The sequence below is a fragment of the Sinohyriopsis cumingii genome, chromosome 5 (assembly GCF_028554795.1).
Source record: "Sinohyriopsis cumingii isolate HCF-2022 chromosome 5, ASM2855479v2, whole genome shotgun sequence".
NCBI classification, from domain to species: domain Eukaryota; kingdom Metazoa; phylum Mollusca; class Bivalvia; order Unionida; family Unionidae; genus Sinohyriopsis; species Sinohyriopsis cumingii.
In genome coordinates, this window is record NC_142965.1 from 120,263,138 (window position 1) to 120,276,720 (window position 13,583).

The 13,583-nt window shown below is 37.7% G+C and overlaps 1 long non-coding RNA gene across 1 annotated transcript; it reads left to right on the forward strand.

Moving 5' to 3' along the window:
• Nucleotides 1-1,629: 1,629 nt before the first annotated feature.
• On the forward strand, nucleotides 1,630-11,220 carry LOC149800073 (uncharacterized). Its single transcript, XR_016420938.1, has 3 exons — nucleotides 1,630-1,881; nucleotides 5,684-5,798; nucleotides 9,874-11,220. It is a non-coding gene; the product is annotated as an uncharacterized LOC149800073 (long non-coding RNA).
• The last annotated feature ends 2,363 nt before the right edge of the window (nucleotides 11,221-13,583 follow it).

The window sequence follows — 13,583 nt, forward strand, 5'->3', positions numbered from 1 at the left end:
ACGTAATCCTCAATGATGACATTTCCAACTTCGTCGGTTTCTACAAAGTTCAGTTCTTCCTCGTAATTCTCTAAGATCAAGTCCTCACAAAGGACGGCCGCGTGTTTCATGTATTTAGTTTTGTTGTGAATCATCTGGAAGTAGCAGGAAGGTACTATCAAATACGCCGTCTTGGATAAATACGGTCGTTGTACCATTTTACCCCACAAGCAATTTAACATCACTTTGGCAAACGATCGCCTTCCTTTGTTTTTCTCCACGTGGTCTAAAGTGATACCTTCCTGCTCCCAGTATTTCTCTTTGAATTTATTTTGGTCTTTGGGAGTGTGGCACCAGGAAGGACAGCCGCTGGTTTCTTGCTTCAGTTTCGAAAAGTCATCCACATAGTCTGAGAAAATGCTTTTATGAGTCTGATCACCCTTGTGGTATTTTTGTGTCTTGGGAAAGTGGTAAATTTAGTACACTTCTAACAACTGGTATCCAAGGTCCAGAGCTTTAAACAATTCAACGCTGACCAAAGTTGCCGTCAAGGCGAGTTCTTCATGGGTGTGCTGACAAGGTCGGTCTTGGTTGCACGTTTTGGCACAAGTACGGCACGTTGTAAAAATGTATTTTTAGTGTCACGTTGAGGGTTGCAGAACAGACATCCGTGAAATAAACATCCGTTAAACTCGTACACGATCTTGATGTTTCCAAAGTTTCAGCCATCCACCGAATATGGTCCAATAGTCTTTTCGCCTCCTCCATTTCGGGCATGTTGAATCAATTAGTCTTCCTTGTCGCACGAACAATGTAGCGAGCGTAGGGCTTTGACAGAGTATTGTTTTAAGAGAGTCCTCGTCTACGGTCCAGAGTCAGAAGAAGTTTGAGAAAGAGAAGAAGACTTATGATATGCCCTCTATGTTAACGGAATGATGTTAACAAAAAACAAAAAAAAACAAAGGCCCCTTTCAGGGCCACTCATATGCCTCGAAAAGATTTGCTTTATTGCCTAAACTTTTTTTTAGTCAGTTGTATAGTTTGTTTGTGATAGATTAATGTTCATCATTATATGTCTGTATGTTGTATATGTTATATATATGTCTATGTCGCGCCATGCGTTCTATGTTTTTTCCCGCTCTTTGGTCCGAATTGTGGCCAGCCATCTGCAACATTGTTACCAATCTCCAGTATCGAGATGTCACCTCACCTGTTTCATTCATATTGTCCTAACAACCCCACTTTCGCTTGTCCGTATACAGTCCCACTATTCCCCATGTTAAATTCCCATTGTCCCTATATCGTCACAGGGTGTGTGTGTCTTGCAATGTATTTTCCCATTGTCCGTATATCGTCCCACCATACTACTACCGCGTCTATATATATAGCCCTTTGTACGCTGCTAGTGTTGAACATACTTGTTCTGCATAATTCAATGGTGACGCTAAGTTTGGAAAATTGCTCGTAACTTGTGAGTATTTGCCTCTTCAATCTATTTATGTGTGTGTGTTTGTGTGTGTGCGTGTGTGCGTGTGTGTGTATGACTAGGATTTTAACGTACATTTAAAAAAAACTCAGTCGTATCGCTACTATGTCTGCAGTGTGATAGTCTATAGTGACGTATAGCACTGGGGCATCATGCCGCAGACATGTAGCATCATGTCCTGCCCAGTCACATTATCCTGACAGCAGGCCGACCAGTCCTAGCAGTAACCTCTTAATGCTGAGGGTCAAGCGAGGCAGCTGCTAGTTCCTTCTTATAAGTGTTTGGTTCTAACCCACCACCTCCCGTATCTGAGGCGGACGCATTACCACAAGGCCACCTAAGCAGTGAGCAGGGAGGGATACATAGTCTCGTAAACTTGCCCATGGCGAATTCTTAACTAAAGACCATCGTGTGAGGTTTGTAGCTATTATTGCTTAAGAATGAAATATAGGGATATATTTCTGGATTTTATATTTTAGCCTTGTTTTGTTTTTGAAAGTGACGTGAAACATGCACACCTCTCATAATTACAAAACAATATCAGGGTACCAAATTACCAAAAATAAGCTAAAAAGTAAACTTGTTATCTGGATCAGTAGACACCTTATGTTTAAGGCAAGTAGAATAAATATCAAACAACAACAAAAGCAGGGGCCCAGAGTAGTCTAAAGCTCTCTCCGTCACGGATCACTGCCATCTCACCTCTGTCTGCGTGGGTTCGAGTCTCGGGCTCGGCCAATGTGGATATATGAGAAAGCTTGCCGGTAGCTTCTCGTGGGTTGGTGGTTCTTTCCGGGGTTTTCCCGGGTTCTTCCTCCACCCCATTAATACTGGCCGCCATGTATAGCCTATCATGTGCTGAAAAATGGCGTTAAACCCTATAACAACAACAAGACCAACAACAAGAACAAACCTTCTTGATGTCGACTTATTTTAACTGCGTCAAACTGTTTAGAACACACCGTGTTTCAGAATTTACCACCCACTTGTGGAAGGGGTCTGCATTTGTACAGTAAAGTGTCACTTTGAGTGAATATTACTTTGGGGATTTATTTATAAATGTGTGAATTGGGGGTGGGGTGGGGATTGCATGAGTCAACTTAGTCTGCTATTTGCATACAGACTTGTTTGCTTTAATGGATCATATTCGTTTCGATTTGTCAGAGTTATGAAAATACGGACCTTTCTGACCTAATTGAAGCTCTCTTTTTTAACTTTACGTTTAGCATAACTGACAGGTAAGACTTATTGAAATTGTGACATTTTAATTTCTATAGATCAATCAGATACACCAATACACAAACACGTCACCAATGGCAGTGTACTTGCTACAATACGTGTTTACCTTACACGGAGTGAAACTTCACGTTGTGAAGGAAGACTAAATTTCCAATCATTAGTGACATTGTCATGACGCCATTCATGCACACCACGTTTCTGGGCTAAAGAAAATAGTTAAACGTTCGTCACACTTTATTTACTCCTCGTTCTTACCACGAATAGCTTATTACTAGTAGGCTACACCAAACGATTAATGTCTAGAATGGTGTGCGTGACTGGATAAGTCTTGGATTCGGCACTTGAAAACAAAGATACACTTGAAAGCAAAGACACAATTGCTTATGTTAAATACATTTTGTGTGACTGATGAAAATAAAGAAAAACAAACTATATTTTGTCTATTTTATTTAAACAATTTTTTAATATGTTGTACCGTGAAGAAAAAGAAAAAAACATTGGGGATTTTATTTCACTACGGACAAGGGCAACAATGAAGAACATTTTCACCCCATAAAATCAGACAAACGACGTTTGAAATTTTAGGTTACAGAAGCCGGCGAGAACAATGTGAACGACGTCTTGCATGGAAAATTAGACAAAAGTACAAATTAAATGTAAATTTATTAGTACGTGTTAAAATGAACACCTGGGAGGTTTGTTGTCAACCTTGTAAATATGTTCATGTTTGAGATTTGGTATTTGTAAGTGAAAATGAAGCAATAGGCCCAAATCCCCCCATCTTTATTTATTAATGTTTAAGTGAGCGGGACATATTAAAATATTGTTTATTTTTTAAAAGAATCAAATGGTGTTAACTTGTTTCCAAAACGTATGTAATTTTCCCTCTTTGACTTCTTTTTCTTACTGTTTCACACACATTCATACACACTGACAGCCAACGCGCGCGCGCACACACACACACACACACACACTATTATATCCAGAAAATCAAAATCAATTTACGTCACATTAGCCTACACTACCTAAAAGTCATTATAAATGCTGTACAAAGTCTGCTTTGAGCTGACTTGTGTAATGTGATTCTAATTGGGGTATTGCGCTATCTATTGAAAAATTGCGATTAAGCTGTGGATATTTCAATGTTTAACTTGTTTTATATTTCACAACTAAATATATTTTATTCACTAACATGTAAATCTCCTACAGTTTAGTGTTTATGTGTGTGTTTCACATGTGTCGTCGGTGAGGAGGAATGACTAATGAAGCAAAGGAGATCGGACAACAATAGCAGCACACGCTTCCATGCATTCCTACCTTCTTTTACGACGTAGTCACGGACTGATACTGAAATTCATCTCATGCCTAATTTCTTCAAAATAAAATTCAGCTACTTTAACGAAAGCTGTTATTGTTGAAATAACTCTGGGTGATTCTAAACCAACACTATTCATTTATCATTTAAAACAAAACATGCTAACATGTTGTATGAGAATTAACAGAGGCAATGCATTATACATGGAGTATATCGCTTGAATGAGGGACCGTAGCCTGTTATCTTCCCTTTAAACCGATAGGTGGCAGCATGGAATAAAGCGGTCCAAGGTTATTTCCCATATATATTTCCATTTTAATAAACAAGCAATAAAATGATACCATCTTCATGATGCTTAATAAAATGTCTCAAGCGGATGGATTATGGACATTATCGTCGGTGAGAGAGAATTTAAAAAAGACGAGGAGCTAAGTTATCTAGGCGAGAAAGAAAAAAGAAAGTTAATTGGTAGGAAAGAAAATATTTGGCATAATCTGTTATAATGTAGTCGTAAATGAAAAATCACATTTATTCGTATCTGCATAACAATGAGATACATTTTTTTTTACACAATTAACTCTGTAAATGTTTTGATATTATTTTTCAACAGATTCATTTCCCTGAAAATCGTATAAATTATGGACGATTCAGCAATTTATTTTGAATAATTCTTTAGATAGTTACTTGGTGGGGTAGTTTAGTAAAAATGTTCGACTTCCATTGAGACGATCTTAACTGTTTAATTTGGAAATATACAAGATTCTCGTTTTACATTTTTTTTTTTAAACGTTAAACACATACTTGATATATTATTAAGGTAATATCCTATATGCATTATTTGCAACTGTAAATGTTCATTTTCGTCTCAGTTTGGAGGTCTACGACAATAAGGTTTTCAAAGATGTCGTCCTAGACCTGTATTTTTATAAGTCATATAAGAGAAAAACGTTTGCTATGATACTGCTGCTCTATTCCAGAAAATATTTTTTGGTTAAAAGAAACAGAGTATTGTTATCTTTATTATGACGACTATACTTCTTATTTAAATTGAGTTTAATTTGATTTAAGCCATATATGAGAGAGAGAGAGAGAGAGAGAGAGAGAGGATGTGCAGGCGTGTGTGTTTTGTGTGTGCAGTGATATATGTCTGCATTGCTAGAAGTGAAATGATCTTTTTTTCATTTTATTCTGATAACCTATACATAAAATATTACTTGGAAGGAACAAAAGGAGAGCATTATCATGGTCTAAATAAAGTTATTTTGTTCTTGGTCTGTTAAATTCAGTTTTGCAATGACAGTTTGCAGCAAGATTTAGAACATTATATTGGATTTTGTTGCAATAAAACATATGGTGTAATATTTTAAAAGGGAATAGTTTCTGATTAACACACACACACACACACACACACACACACACCTGTTCCTATTTTAATAAATTATTATTACGAGTCCTGATCCTTTTCATAGAGGTAATTATTATAAATTCATACCAAGTCTACCTGTCTCATTGTGACGATATATTTCACCTTTGTTGAACAATAAAATTCCATTATTTTATTTTCGTTTAAGGTTTAAATACGAAAGAGTTCTCATGGTTGTTTTTCATAAATTAATTGTCTTATAAAGAGTGAATAAAATTTTAATTTTTATTTATTAATTTAGGGCAAAGGATCTGATTCTAACATATTTTGAATTTATAAAGAAGAACCTGTACCATAAACTGACTGCCTTGATTTTATTCTGTATCTTCACCTGTTCAGCTAATACAGTTGTCAAGGTAAATAACGGCAACCTAATCATAAACAGTACAGGTAATTTGACTTCTGTATTCTCAACTAGGTTATGTCCCTTCCTATCAAGTAAGAAATTATTCTCTATAGCAGGCAATTTGCACAACAAAAACATAAAGTATAATATCTTAATATAATTTTCGTTGATAATTATCAAATAAAACAAAATCATACTATTGCGTTTATTTTATATCAAGCACAAATCAAAAGATTGACAAATGTTTATGTTACACTTATAAATATGTTCTTTCAGCTAAATGGTGCATGCATATATACTCTATGGGAATGCAATCCTTTACTGAAAGGATCATAATTCAAACAAAACATACATGGGAAATTAGACTTTTCGGTACAAGGTGCTCGCTGGTGCCCTACCTAAAGTGGCAAACCAATATCGTAAGACGGGAAAATGTAAAATATGCGTGTCCGAATTAGTTAATTATATAGCCGAGTGTGAAGCACACTTAGACAAGTTAGAGAAGAAGACTACTGGGCGCGATGCTTCATGGGAAAAGTTTACAGGTTCAGTGCTTTCTCTAGAATGGGGGATGCTTACTCTCTCCTGTTTCACGAGTACAGGAAGAATGACGAAGTTTTCAGTGAATACGAGGTATACTTGCATTTGAGTAGCATCTAGAGAAAAGCGACTATCGAGCTTTAAAAAGCCAGTATGAGTAAAGAAAAGCAAGCACTGGGTACAGTAAAGCCAGTATCGAATATATAAAGACATACTGAGTAGATAAAAGCGATTATAGAATCTGGAAAAGCGAGTGTCGGTTGTTGTTGTGGGGTTTAACGCCATTTTTCAGCACGATGGCTATACATGGCGGCCAGTATTAATGGTGGAGGAAGAACCCGGAAAACCCCGGAAAGAACCACCGACCCACGAGAAGCTACTGGCAAGCTTTCTCACATGCCCACATTGGCGAGTGTCGGTAAAGAAAAGTGAAATAAAATCGAGTATAGGGTAAAGAAAGGCGAGTATCGAGACAAGGAAAAAACACTCGAGTTCGAAATCATCAGTATCGATTTTAAAGAAGTGAGCACAGAGTTATAGAATAGCACCAGGCAGTTTAGCTGAAAGATACATATGGAAGCAGACTGACTGAAAATGTGCTTTCATTTGAAAATATTTCATGTTAATATAATGTATACAAAACGTCCTTTTTTAAATTGGTAGAAATCATGCGACTGGGTGTTTTACAATGGCTGGAGAATAGATTGGTTATATTTGCTATGAAAGCTCACAAGTTTGAAATAGTGAGACGGACGCATGACGAAAACTTTCCAATACCAAAACCTCTGCAGAAAGTTAATTTTCGCCCTGAATAAACTTCACCCTTGTCATTTTATTCCTACATTATTGGTCCTTAATTTTGGTTCGGGTATGGTGGTAGTGGTGTGTGTGTGTGTGTGTGTGTGTGTGTGTGTGATTTGGTTTGCGTGCGTGAGATCTAATGACTTTTGACGGAATGTTCGACCGTTATGTAAACACTATTTCCATTTCTTTGGTGAAAATGTAACGGTAATTGATGAATTATTATTATTGATGTATATGTAGGCATGTGCTCCGTGAAGGTCATGTATATGCTAAGCAGGGACGTCATTAAGGGGGAGGGGCATTTGTCCCCCCTTCGAATTTGCATGTGCTGTAAAATTGATGTAGCCTATATACGAAAATTAACAAGCCCGTCAAGCTTCCCCCCCCCCCATCAAGTTTTGCCCACTCCCCCCGAAAAAATGTTGAAATGACGTTCCCTGATGCTAAGGCAGACGTTTATATATATAAGCTAAGTTCCACTGCTCTTAAAATGTTAACGATGATTCTTGTACTGAATTTGTAATTGCAATTAAAAACAAAGGACATAATAAGCAACAGGAAATGTACCGAATTAGCAGTCTACAAATAGACACAACAACTTAAAGACAATTGTCCTCATATTTTTAGTAGCATTGTTATGCCCATGTTGTTGTTGTTGTTGTCATTTACACACAGATTAAATTTTTAGAGTTGGAAAACAAATTCATTTTAGCTTCAAAGAGAAGTTGAAAAATATAACCAGAAAAACATGTTCTTAACATAATTTATAAGTATATTCTCATCTTTAGTATTTTAATGAATTTCAAAAAATTTAATGCAACAGATTCAACAAATTTTCTTGCATCTGGTTTGATGGAAACACACTTGATCAATAAACCATTTCCATAATTTTTATAAGATATCAGGATCCTTATCTATAATTGGTTCCAATTACACTGAATTATAATTCACCGACAATAGTGAAAATGTAGTGTACCATGTTCTGTGAAGCATTAGACAATTCACCCATCATTGCTGAATTCAAAGTGTTATAAAGCCAATGGTACAACAAAACATTCCTTCTCGATTTGTGGAATAATTTCCCTGATGTTTTTTTAATAGTCTTTTTTATGAGAAAAAAAAATTGCACAAAGAAATATCAATACCATTTTTGTCTGCTTGAATCAACATTCCAACAACCGCTACATCACTTGCATCAACATACATTTTAAATAATTCACTGAAACCTGGAGCTGAAAGAACTGGTGACCTCTTAAGTATGGCCTTTAATTTATCAAAAGCCTCCTGACATTTGTTAGACCAATAAAACTTGGTTTTCGTACTCCAGAAATTGATCGGGGTTTCAGCAATTATGCAAAACACTGAGCAAACTTTCCAATAAATTCCAGCCATACCTAAAGATCGCATTGGTTGCTTTTTATGGATTCGCACTGAGAATTCAGATGTAACCTAAGCACATTGTACCCAATACTTTAGTGATGACGTTTCTAGATAAAAGAATAAGACATAAGGGGACGTCCATTAATTATGTCAACAATTTTTAGGCAATTTTTTACCCCCCTCCCCCCCCTTGTCAACAACTGTCAAACTTTCAGTGACGTCCCTAATAAAATTTTACCCACCCCCCACAAACTAACAATATTTTATACGGCTGGCTTTTATGCTAAAAATAGAATTATGGAAATTTAAAGGTCTACAAATAAATTTTAATACATTTCTTTTACTTGTTTAACAGATTTCAAATTGACTATAACACTCTGAATTCATGAAAAAATCGAGAGTTTATATTCTAGCTTCTATCATCTTCCCATGGGGAAGCCAAATGTTCCTCAGTTGTTATAATGGGCATAGTGGCTGATTCATTAATTTCTTGTGGAACCGATACACCCGACAAGTCAACATCATCTTCATCTAACCATTCTGCGCTTAATATCTCTCCATGAGCAACAATTGCCGTCAGCTCTCTCTGTCTTTTTTTTTTTTGGGGGGGGAGGGCAATGTTAATTTTCGTATATAGGCTACAGCAATTTTACAGCACATGCAAGGGGGGGGGGGGCGGGCATTTGCCTGAAATGAACAAGAGTCTGTTATCAAAGTGTACAATATTTGTAAGGCATTAAGGTTACTGAATCTGGTTGAAGAAGTTGTATGCTTGTGTAGGCTACATAATTTATTTTATGTATTATGTTAAAGATGACTGTATAATAGTCAATCTCTCAAGTTTCCTAGGCTCAGTTATCCATCCTTGGAGGGATAATAGCTCATGGACTTCAATATATATAGCATCTATACATATACCATAGATGCTAGTTAATAGAGTCCATGGATAGGTATACTATTTAGATGTCTATGGCTCAGTGCAGTCTTTGAATTTGGTAACAGCTTCCCTTAAAAATCTGTCTACAGTCTACAATCTACATTGAATAAAAACAAAATATGATGATGCAAGACTATGACGTCCTTGGCAAGAGCTCAACCGGTTTAGGATTAAACTGGTGGGCTGCTGACGGGCGAGTGAGTGTGTGCCATATTAACGCACCGACTAATTTCCTAGTTTTTGATTTATTAAATTTATTGTGAAAAAATAACATTGTTGACGTCAATTTATCTTGAACTCCCCCCTCCCCCATGTCAACAATTCTCAAACTGCTTCAAATACCCCCCCCCCCATTTTGTTGACATAATTAATGGACGACCCCTAATCCAAAAGGTCTCAAGTGTTAATACAGCATTTTATCTAGTTTCAGAACTGAACCATGAATCGAAACGCTGATACCGGACTTGACCGCCTCAGAGAACGGATGAATAGTTTTCAACAAGATATCGATCAATTACAACGAAATTCGGAATCTCTCTTTCGTCAACGTATACCTCTATGCCTACCCTGCTTGATTACACAATTGACGACACGTATCATACTAAAAAGGACACGGTGGCAAGTTTCAGAAATGACTGAAGTAAATGCAAATAAAATTCAACTTTACAGGTCACTTGGCGATAGGCATATGCCACATGTAAAAAGATATATTACTGAAGCTGGAAATGAACTCGATATTACTCACAACCAACTGGAAAATATTCGCCGTAGACTTGGTCTGTATGATGAAGGCAACAGTTGTAACTGTTGGAGAAACGGAAAATATATAGGCTTAAGCATTGGGATTTCCATTATGTTCTTCATGACAAATTCTAATTACACAAGGCTGTTGTTGTTGTTGTTTGGTGGGGGGTTTACGTTATTTATTTAGGCTATATGTGGCGGACAGCATAAATGATGGAGGAAGAACCCTGGAAAACCCCGATAACAACCGCCTACCCACGGGAACCTAATGGCTACTTTCTCACAAACCCACTTTGTCCAAACCCGATACTAGAATATATGCAGACAGAGATGAGATGGCAGTGATTCAGTTTTGTTTCTTTTGAACGTTTTAATATTTATTGTGTATGATTACTGTCTGTATTCAAATGGAATATGTCTTTGGAATATTTCAACGTTTGATACGCAATATTGACTTCTTGATGTCAACTAAACATTCAAAGTTTTAGATAAGGTGGTAATAGGAACCAGGACTGCACAAGATTCCTTCCAAATGGTCAAGGCCTAGACAGTGTACGCGAGGATAAATTAGTTCAAGTGATCTACAGAAGCCATTTTTCACCGTCCTAGTATTTTGCATAATGTAGAATTAACGTATGGTATAAATACAAGATCATCAACGTATTGCTTTATATGGAAAACTATAATATATATTTGAGTATCCTCAAAAATCCCCTACGTCAATACATCACTAACATCATGTATATATCGTTTATACGGTTCTTAGGGGAGGCTTGAGCATCATAAGATACCATTTTAGGCATCCGAGTGATTTTAGGTTGCTTTTTTACTTTTTACGTAGAAACGTACTTTCTTGGTTGGACTGTCTTTATTGTATTTGCACAGAAAGATATGTTGTTGTTGTTGGGTTTAACTCCATTTTTTAGAACACGATAAGCTAAACATGGCGGCCAGTATTAATGGTGGAGGAAGAACCCGGGAAAACCCAGGAAAGAACCACCGACCCACGAGAAGCTACTGGCAAGCTTTCTCAGCAGCAGGGGGGGGGGGCGAATCGGACATTTTGTCCAATCGTTATTTTGCTTAATTATTACTTTCTGCACTCAACGATCTAGTGTCGTCAGCGCCTGGTAAAAAAAAAACGACGACGTCGTTGGGGGATCGTCCAATCGTCATTTGGTTTAATTAACACCTTCTGCGCGTCGATCCCCAGCGTCGTCAGCGTCCGGTAAGCACATCGACGACCGCGTCGATGTCATCGCCCCCCCCCCCCCCGCTGCTAAGTGGTTATTTACAATGAAGGTCTTTATGATCTTACAAACAGAGTGATCACTAACTCCTCCTCTTGTAGATCAATTAGGTTATTTGACTGATCGGTAATTCTAAAATTAATTCTCGTTAAAAACCGATCATGGCATCGCATATAGACCGGATTAATCGGACTCTCAACGATTAAAAATCCCGGAGTGGCTGTTGGTGAAAACGAATAAAGGATATATCCCTGTTGAGCCTGATTTGATTGCTTGGTATCTACCTGGTAACTTCCTTCGATAGCATCACACACTAGATTAATCGCTATCACCGATGCAATATTTACGTTGTATGGAGCAATATGCCTACCACCATCTCCGTTATCGTGTCTGAGGATAGTTGATGGGGGGGGTGTCCGCGGGTGGATTCTCAGGCCATCCTAGTATGGTTCTTATTGAACTGTTATAAATATCAACCATATACCCCGGTGTGCTTATTTCAATCGTCGACGATAACGTCGGTTTATGAACCGTAATAGCGATTTTTGATTCCTTTCCTGTGATCGATTTTATCCTGCGTTGAAATTCTTTATTGATTTGCTCTATTTGGTATGACCCAGTTGGTATTGTAACCTCCTCCCAGTTTGGGGTTCCATCGGGTTTATTTGTCCGTGCAAAAATCAGCGAGTTATTAGGTTGTTGTCCGTTAAATGCGTTCGCTCGAATATTAGGCCAACTGTGATATATTCGCAATTTTGCCAGCGCTATTTCCTTCACTGGAACCGGCGACGGGAAGTTCACACTGAATTCGGGTTTCGTTGACGTTATTGATATCATATTTGTTTGTACCGGAGTGGTGTTCTCCACGATCCGCTGAAGTAATTGAAACCCTTCGGGGTTCAGCGACATTATTATTATTCGTTGTCTTTAGTGTCTAATTTCAACAACCAGGTGGTTCCGGCTTCCAGTTGAAAATCCTCGATTTTTGACATCGCGGAGTTATACAACTGGACCATCGTGGAGAATTCAACATCGGATACGAACAAATTATCAATCGATAACGAGATCAACCCGGATAATTTCGAGTATGCGTCGGATACTATTTGATGTTTTACTGTATACTCGTTGAGTTTTTTCTGAAAACACGATGATATCTTCCTAGTGATTGCGTTGGCAACTCCAGCAACTGTTGTCATTGCGGAGACAGCGATTGGAACAGCGATCGGGGTTATCGTGGTCACCGTGGATAAAATAACACCGGCGCCAGCTACTATACCCGACACCGAGTACACGACCGCGTCGATGGCGGTTATTTTACGACGGTATTTTTTTATTTTTACACGGTATTGTTCGGAAAGCGTTTTCAAGTTTGCGGAAAATTCTTTTGCGGTATCGAATCGATATTGATGTGACGTCGGTGATACCTCTGATTCAACTTCCTTGGTGGTCATTTTTATTTTAAAAGAGCTAGTGTTTTTAATTACTTAGATTCGCTGCAAATTCCACATACCATGTAATGTTTGCCCGGGTTAGATTTCTATCAACGGCATAAATTGTAAACTGTTCAGTTGCGTTCCTGTCTATAATTGTTGATATTGTATTGTTAAACCCGGATGAACTCGACGATAATATATTAAACTGCATCATTGAAACCAGTGTCAATCGATAAATGCCCTTAACAGTTGCGGTGATATTTACTGTATTCTGTGTAGGAGTCCAATCGAATGATCCATGCCGAATTGTGTATACTGTGTTGATGGTGTTCTCATGAGGGATTTTTATTTTTTCGAGTTGCTCTGTTATATTTTTTTTGTTCGCTGCAACATCAAGTTTGATCGTTCCTATTTCCTGTGTATTCTCGGTTATACTAGTTCTGATCGCTGCATTATTAGCAGCGAGTTTAACTATTTCCCTCCAATGCCCGCTCATACCTCTTTCGTTCGCTTCAACATAAGTTTTGAGCGTTATTATTTCCCCTCCATACGCGTCTACACTAGTTTTGACCGCTGCAACATCAGTTCTGAGCGTTATTATTTCCCCTGTATGCGCGTCTATATTATTCTTGTTCGCTGCAACATTAGTTTTGATTGTTTCTATTTCCCGTGTATTCTCGGTCATACTTTTTTTGTTCGCTGCAACA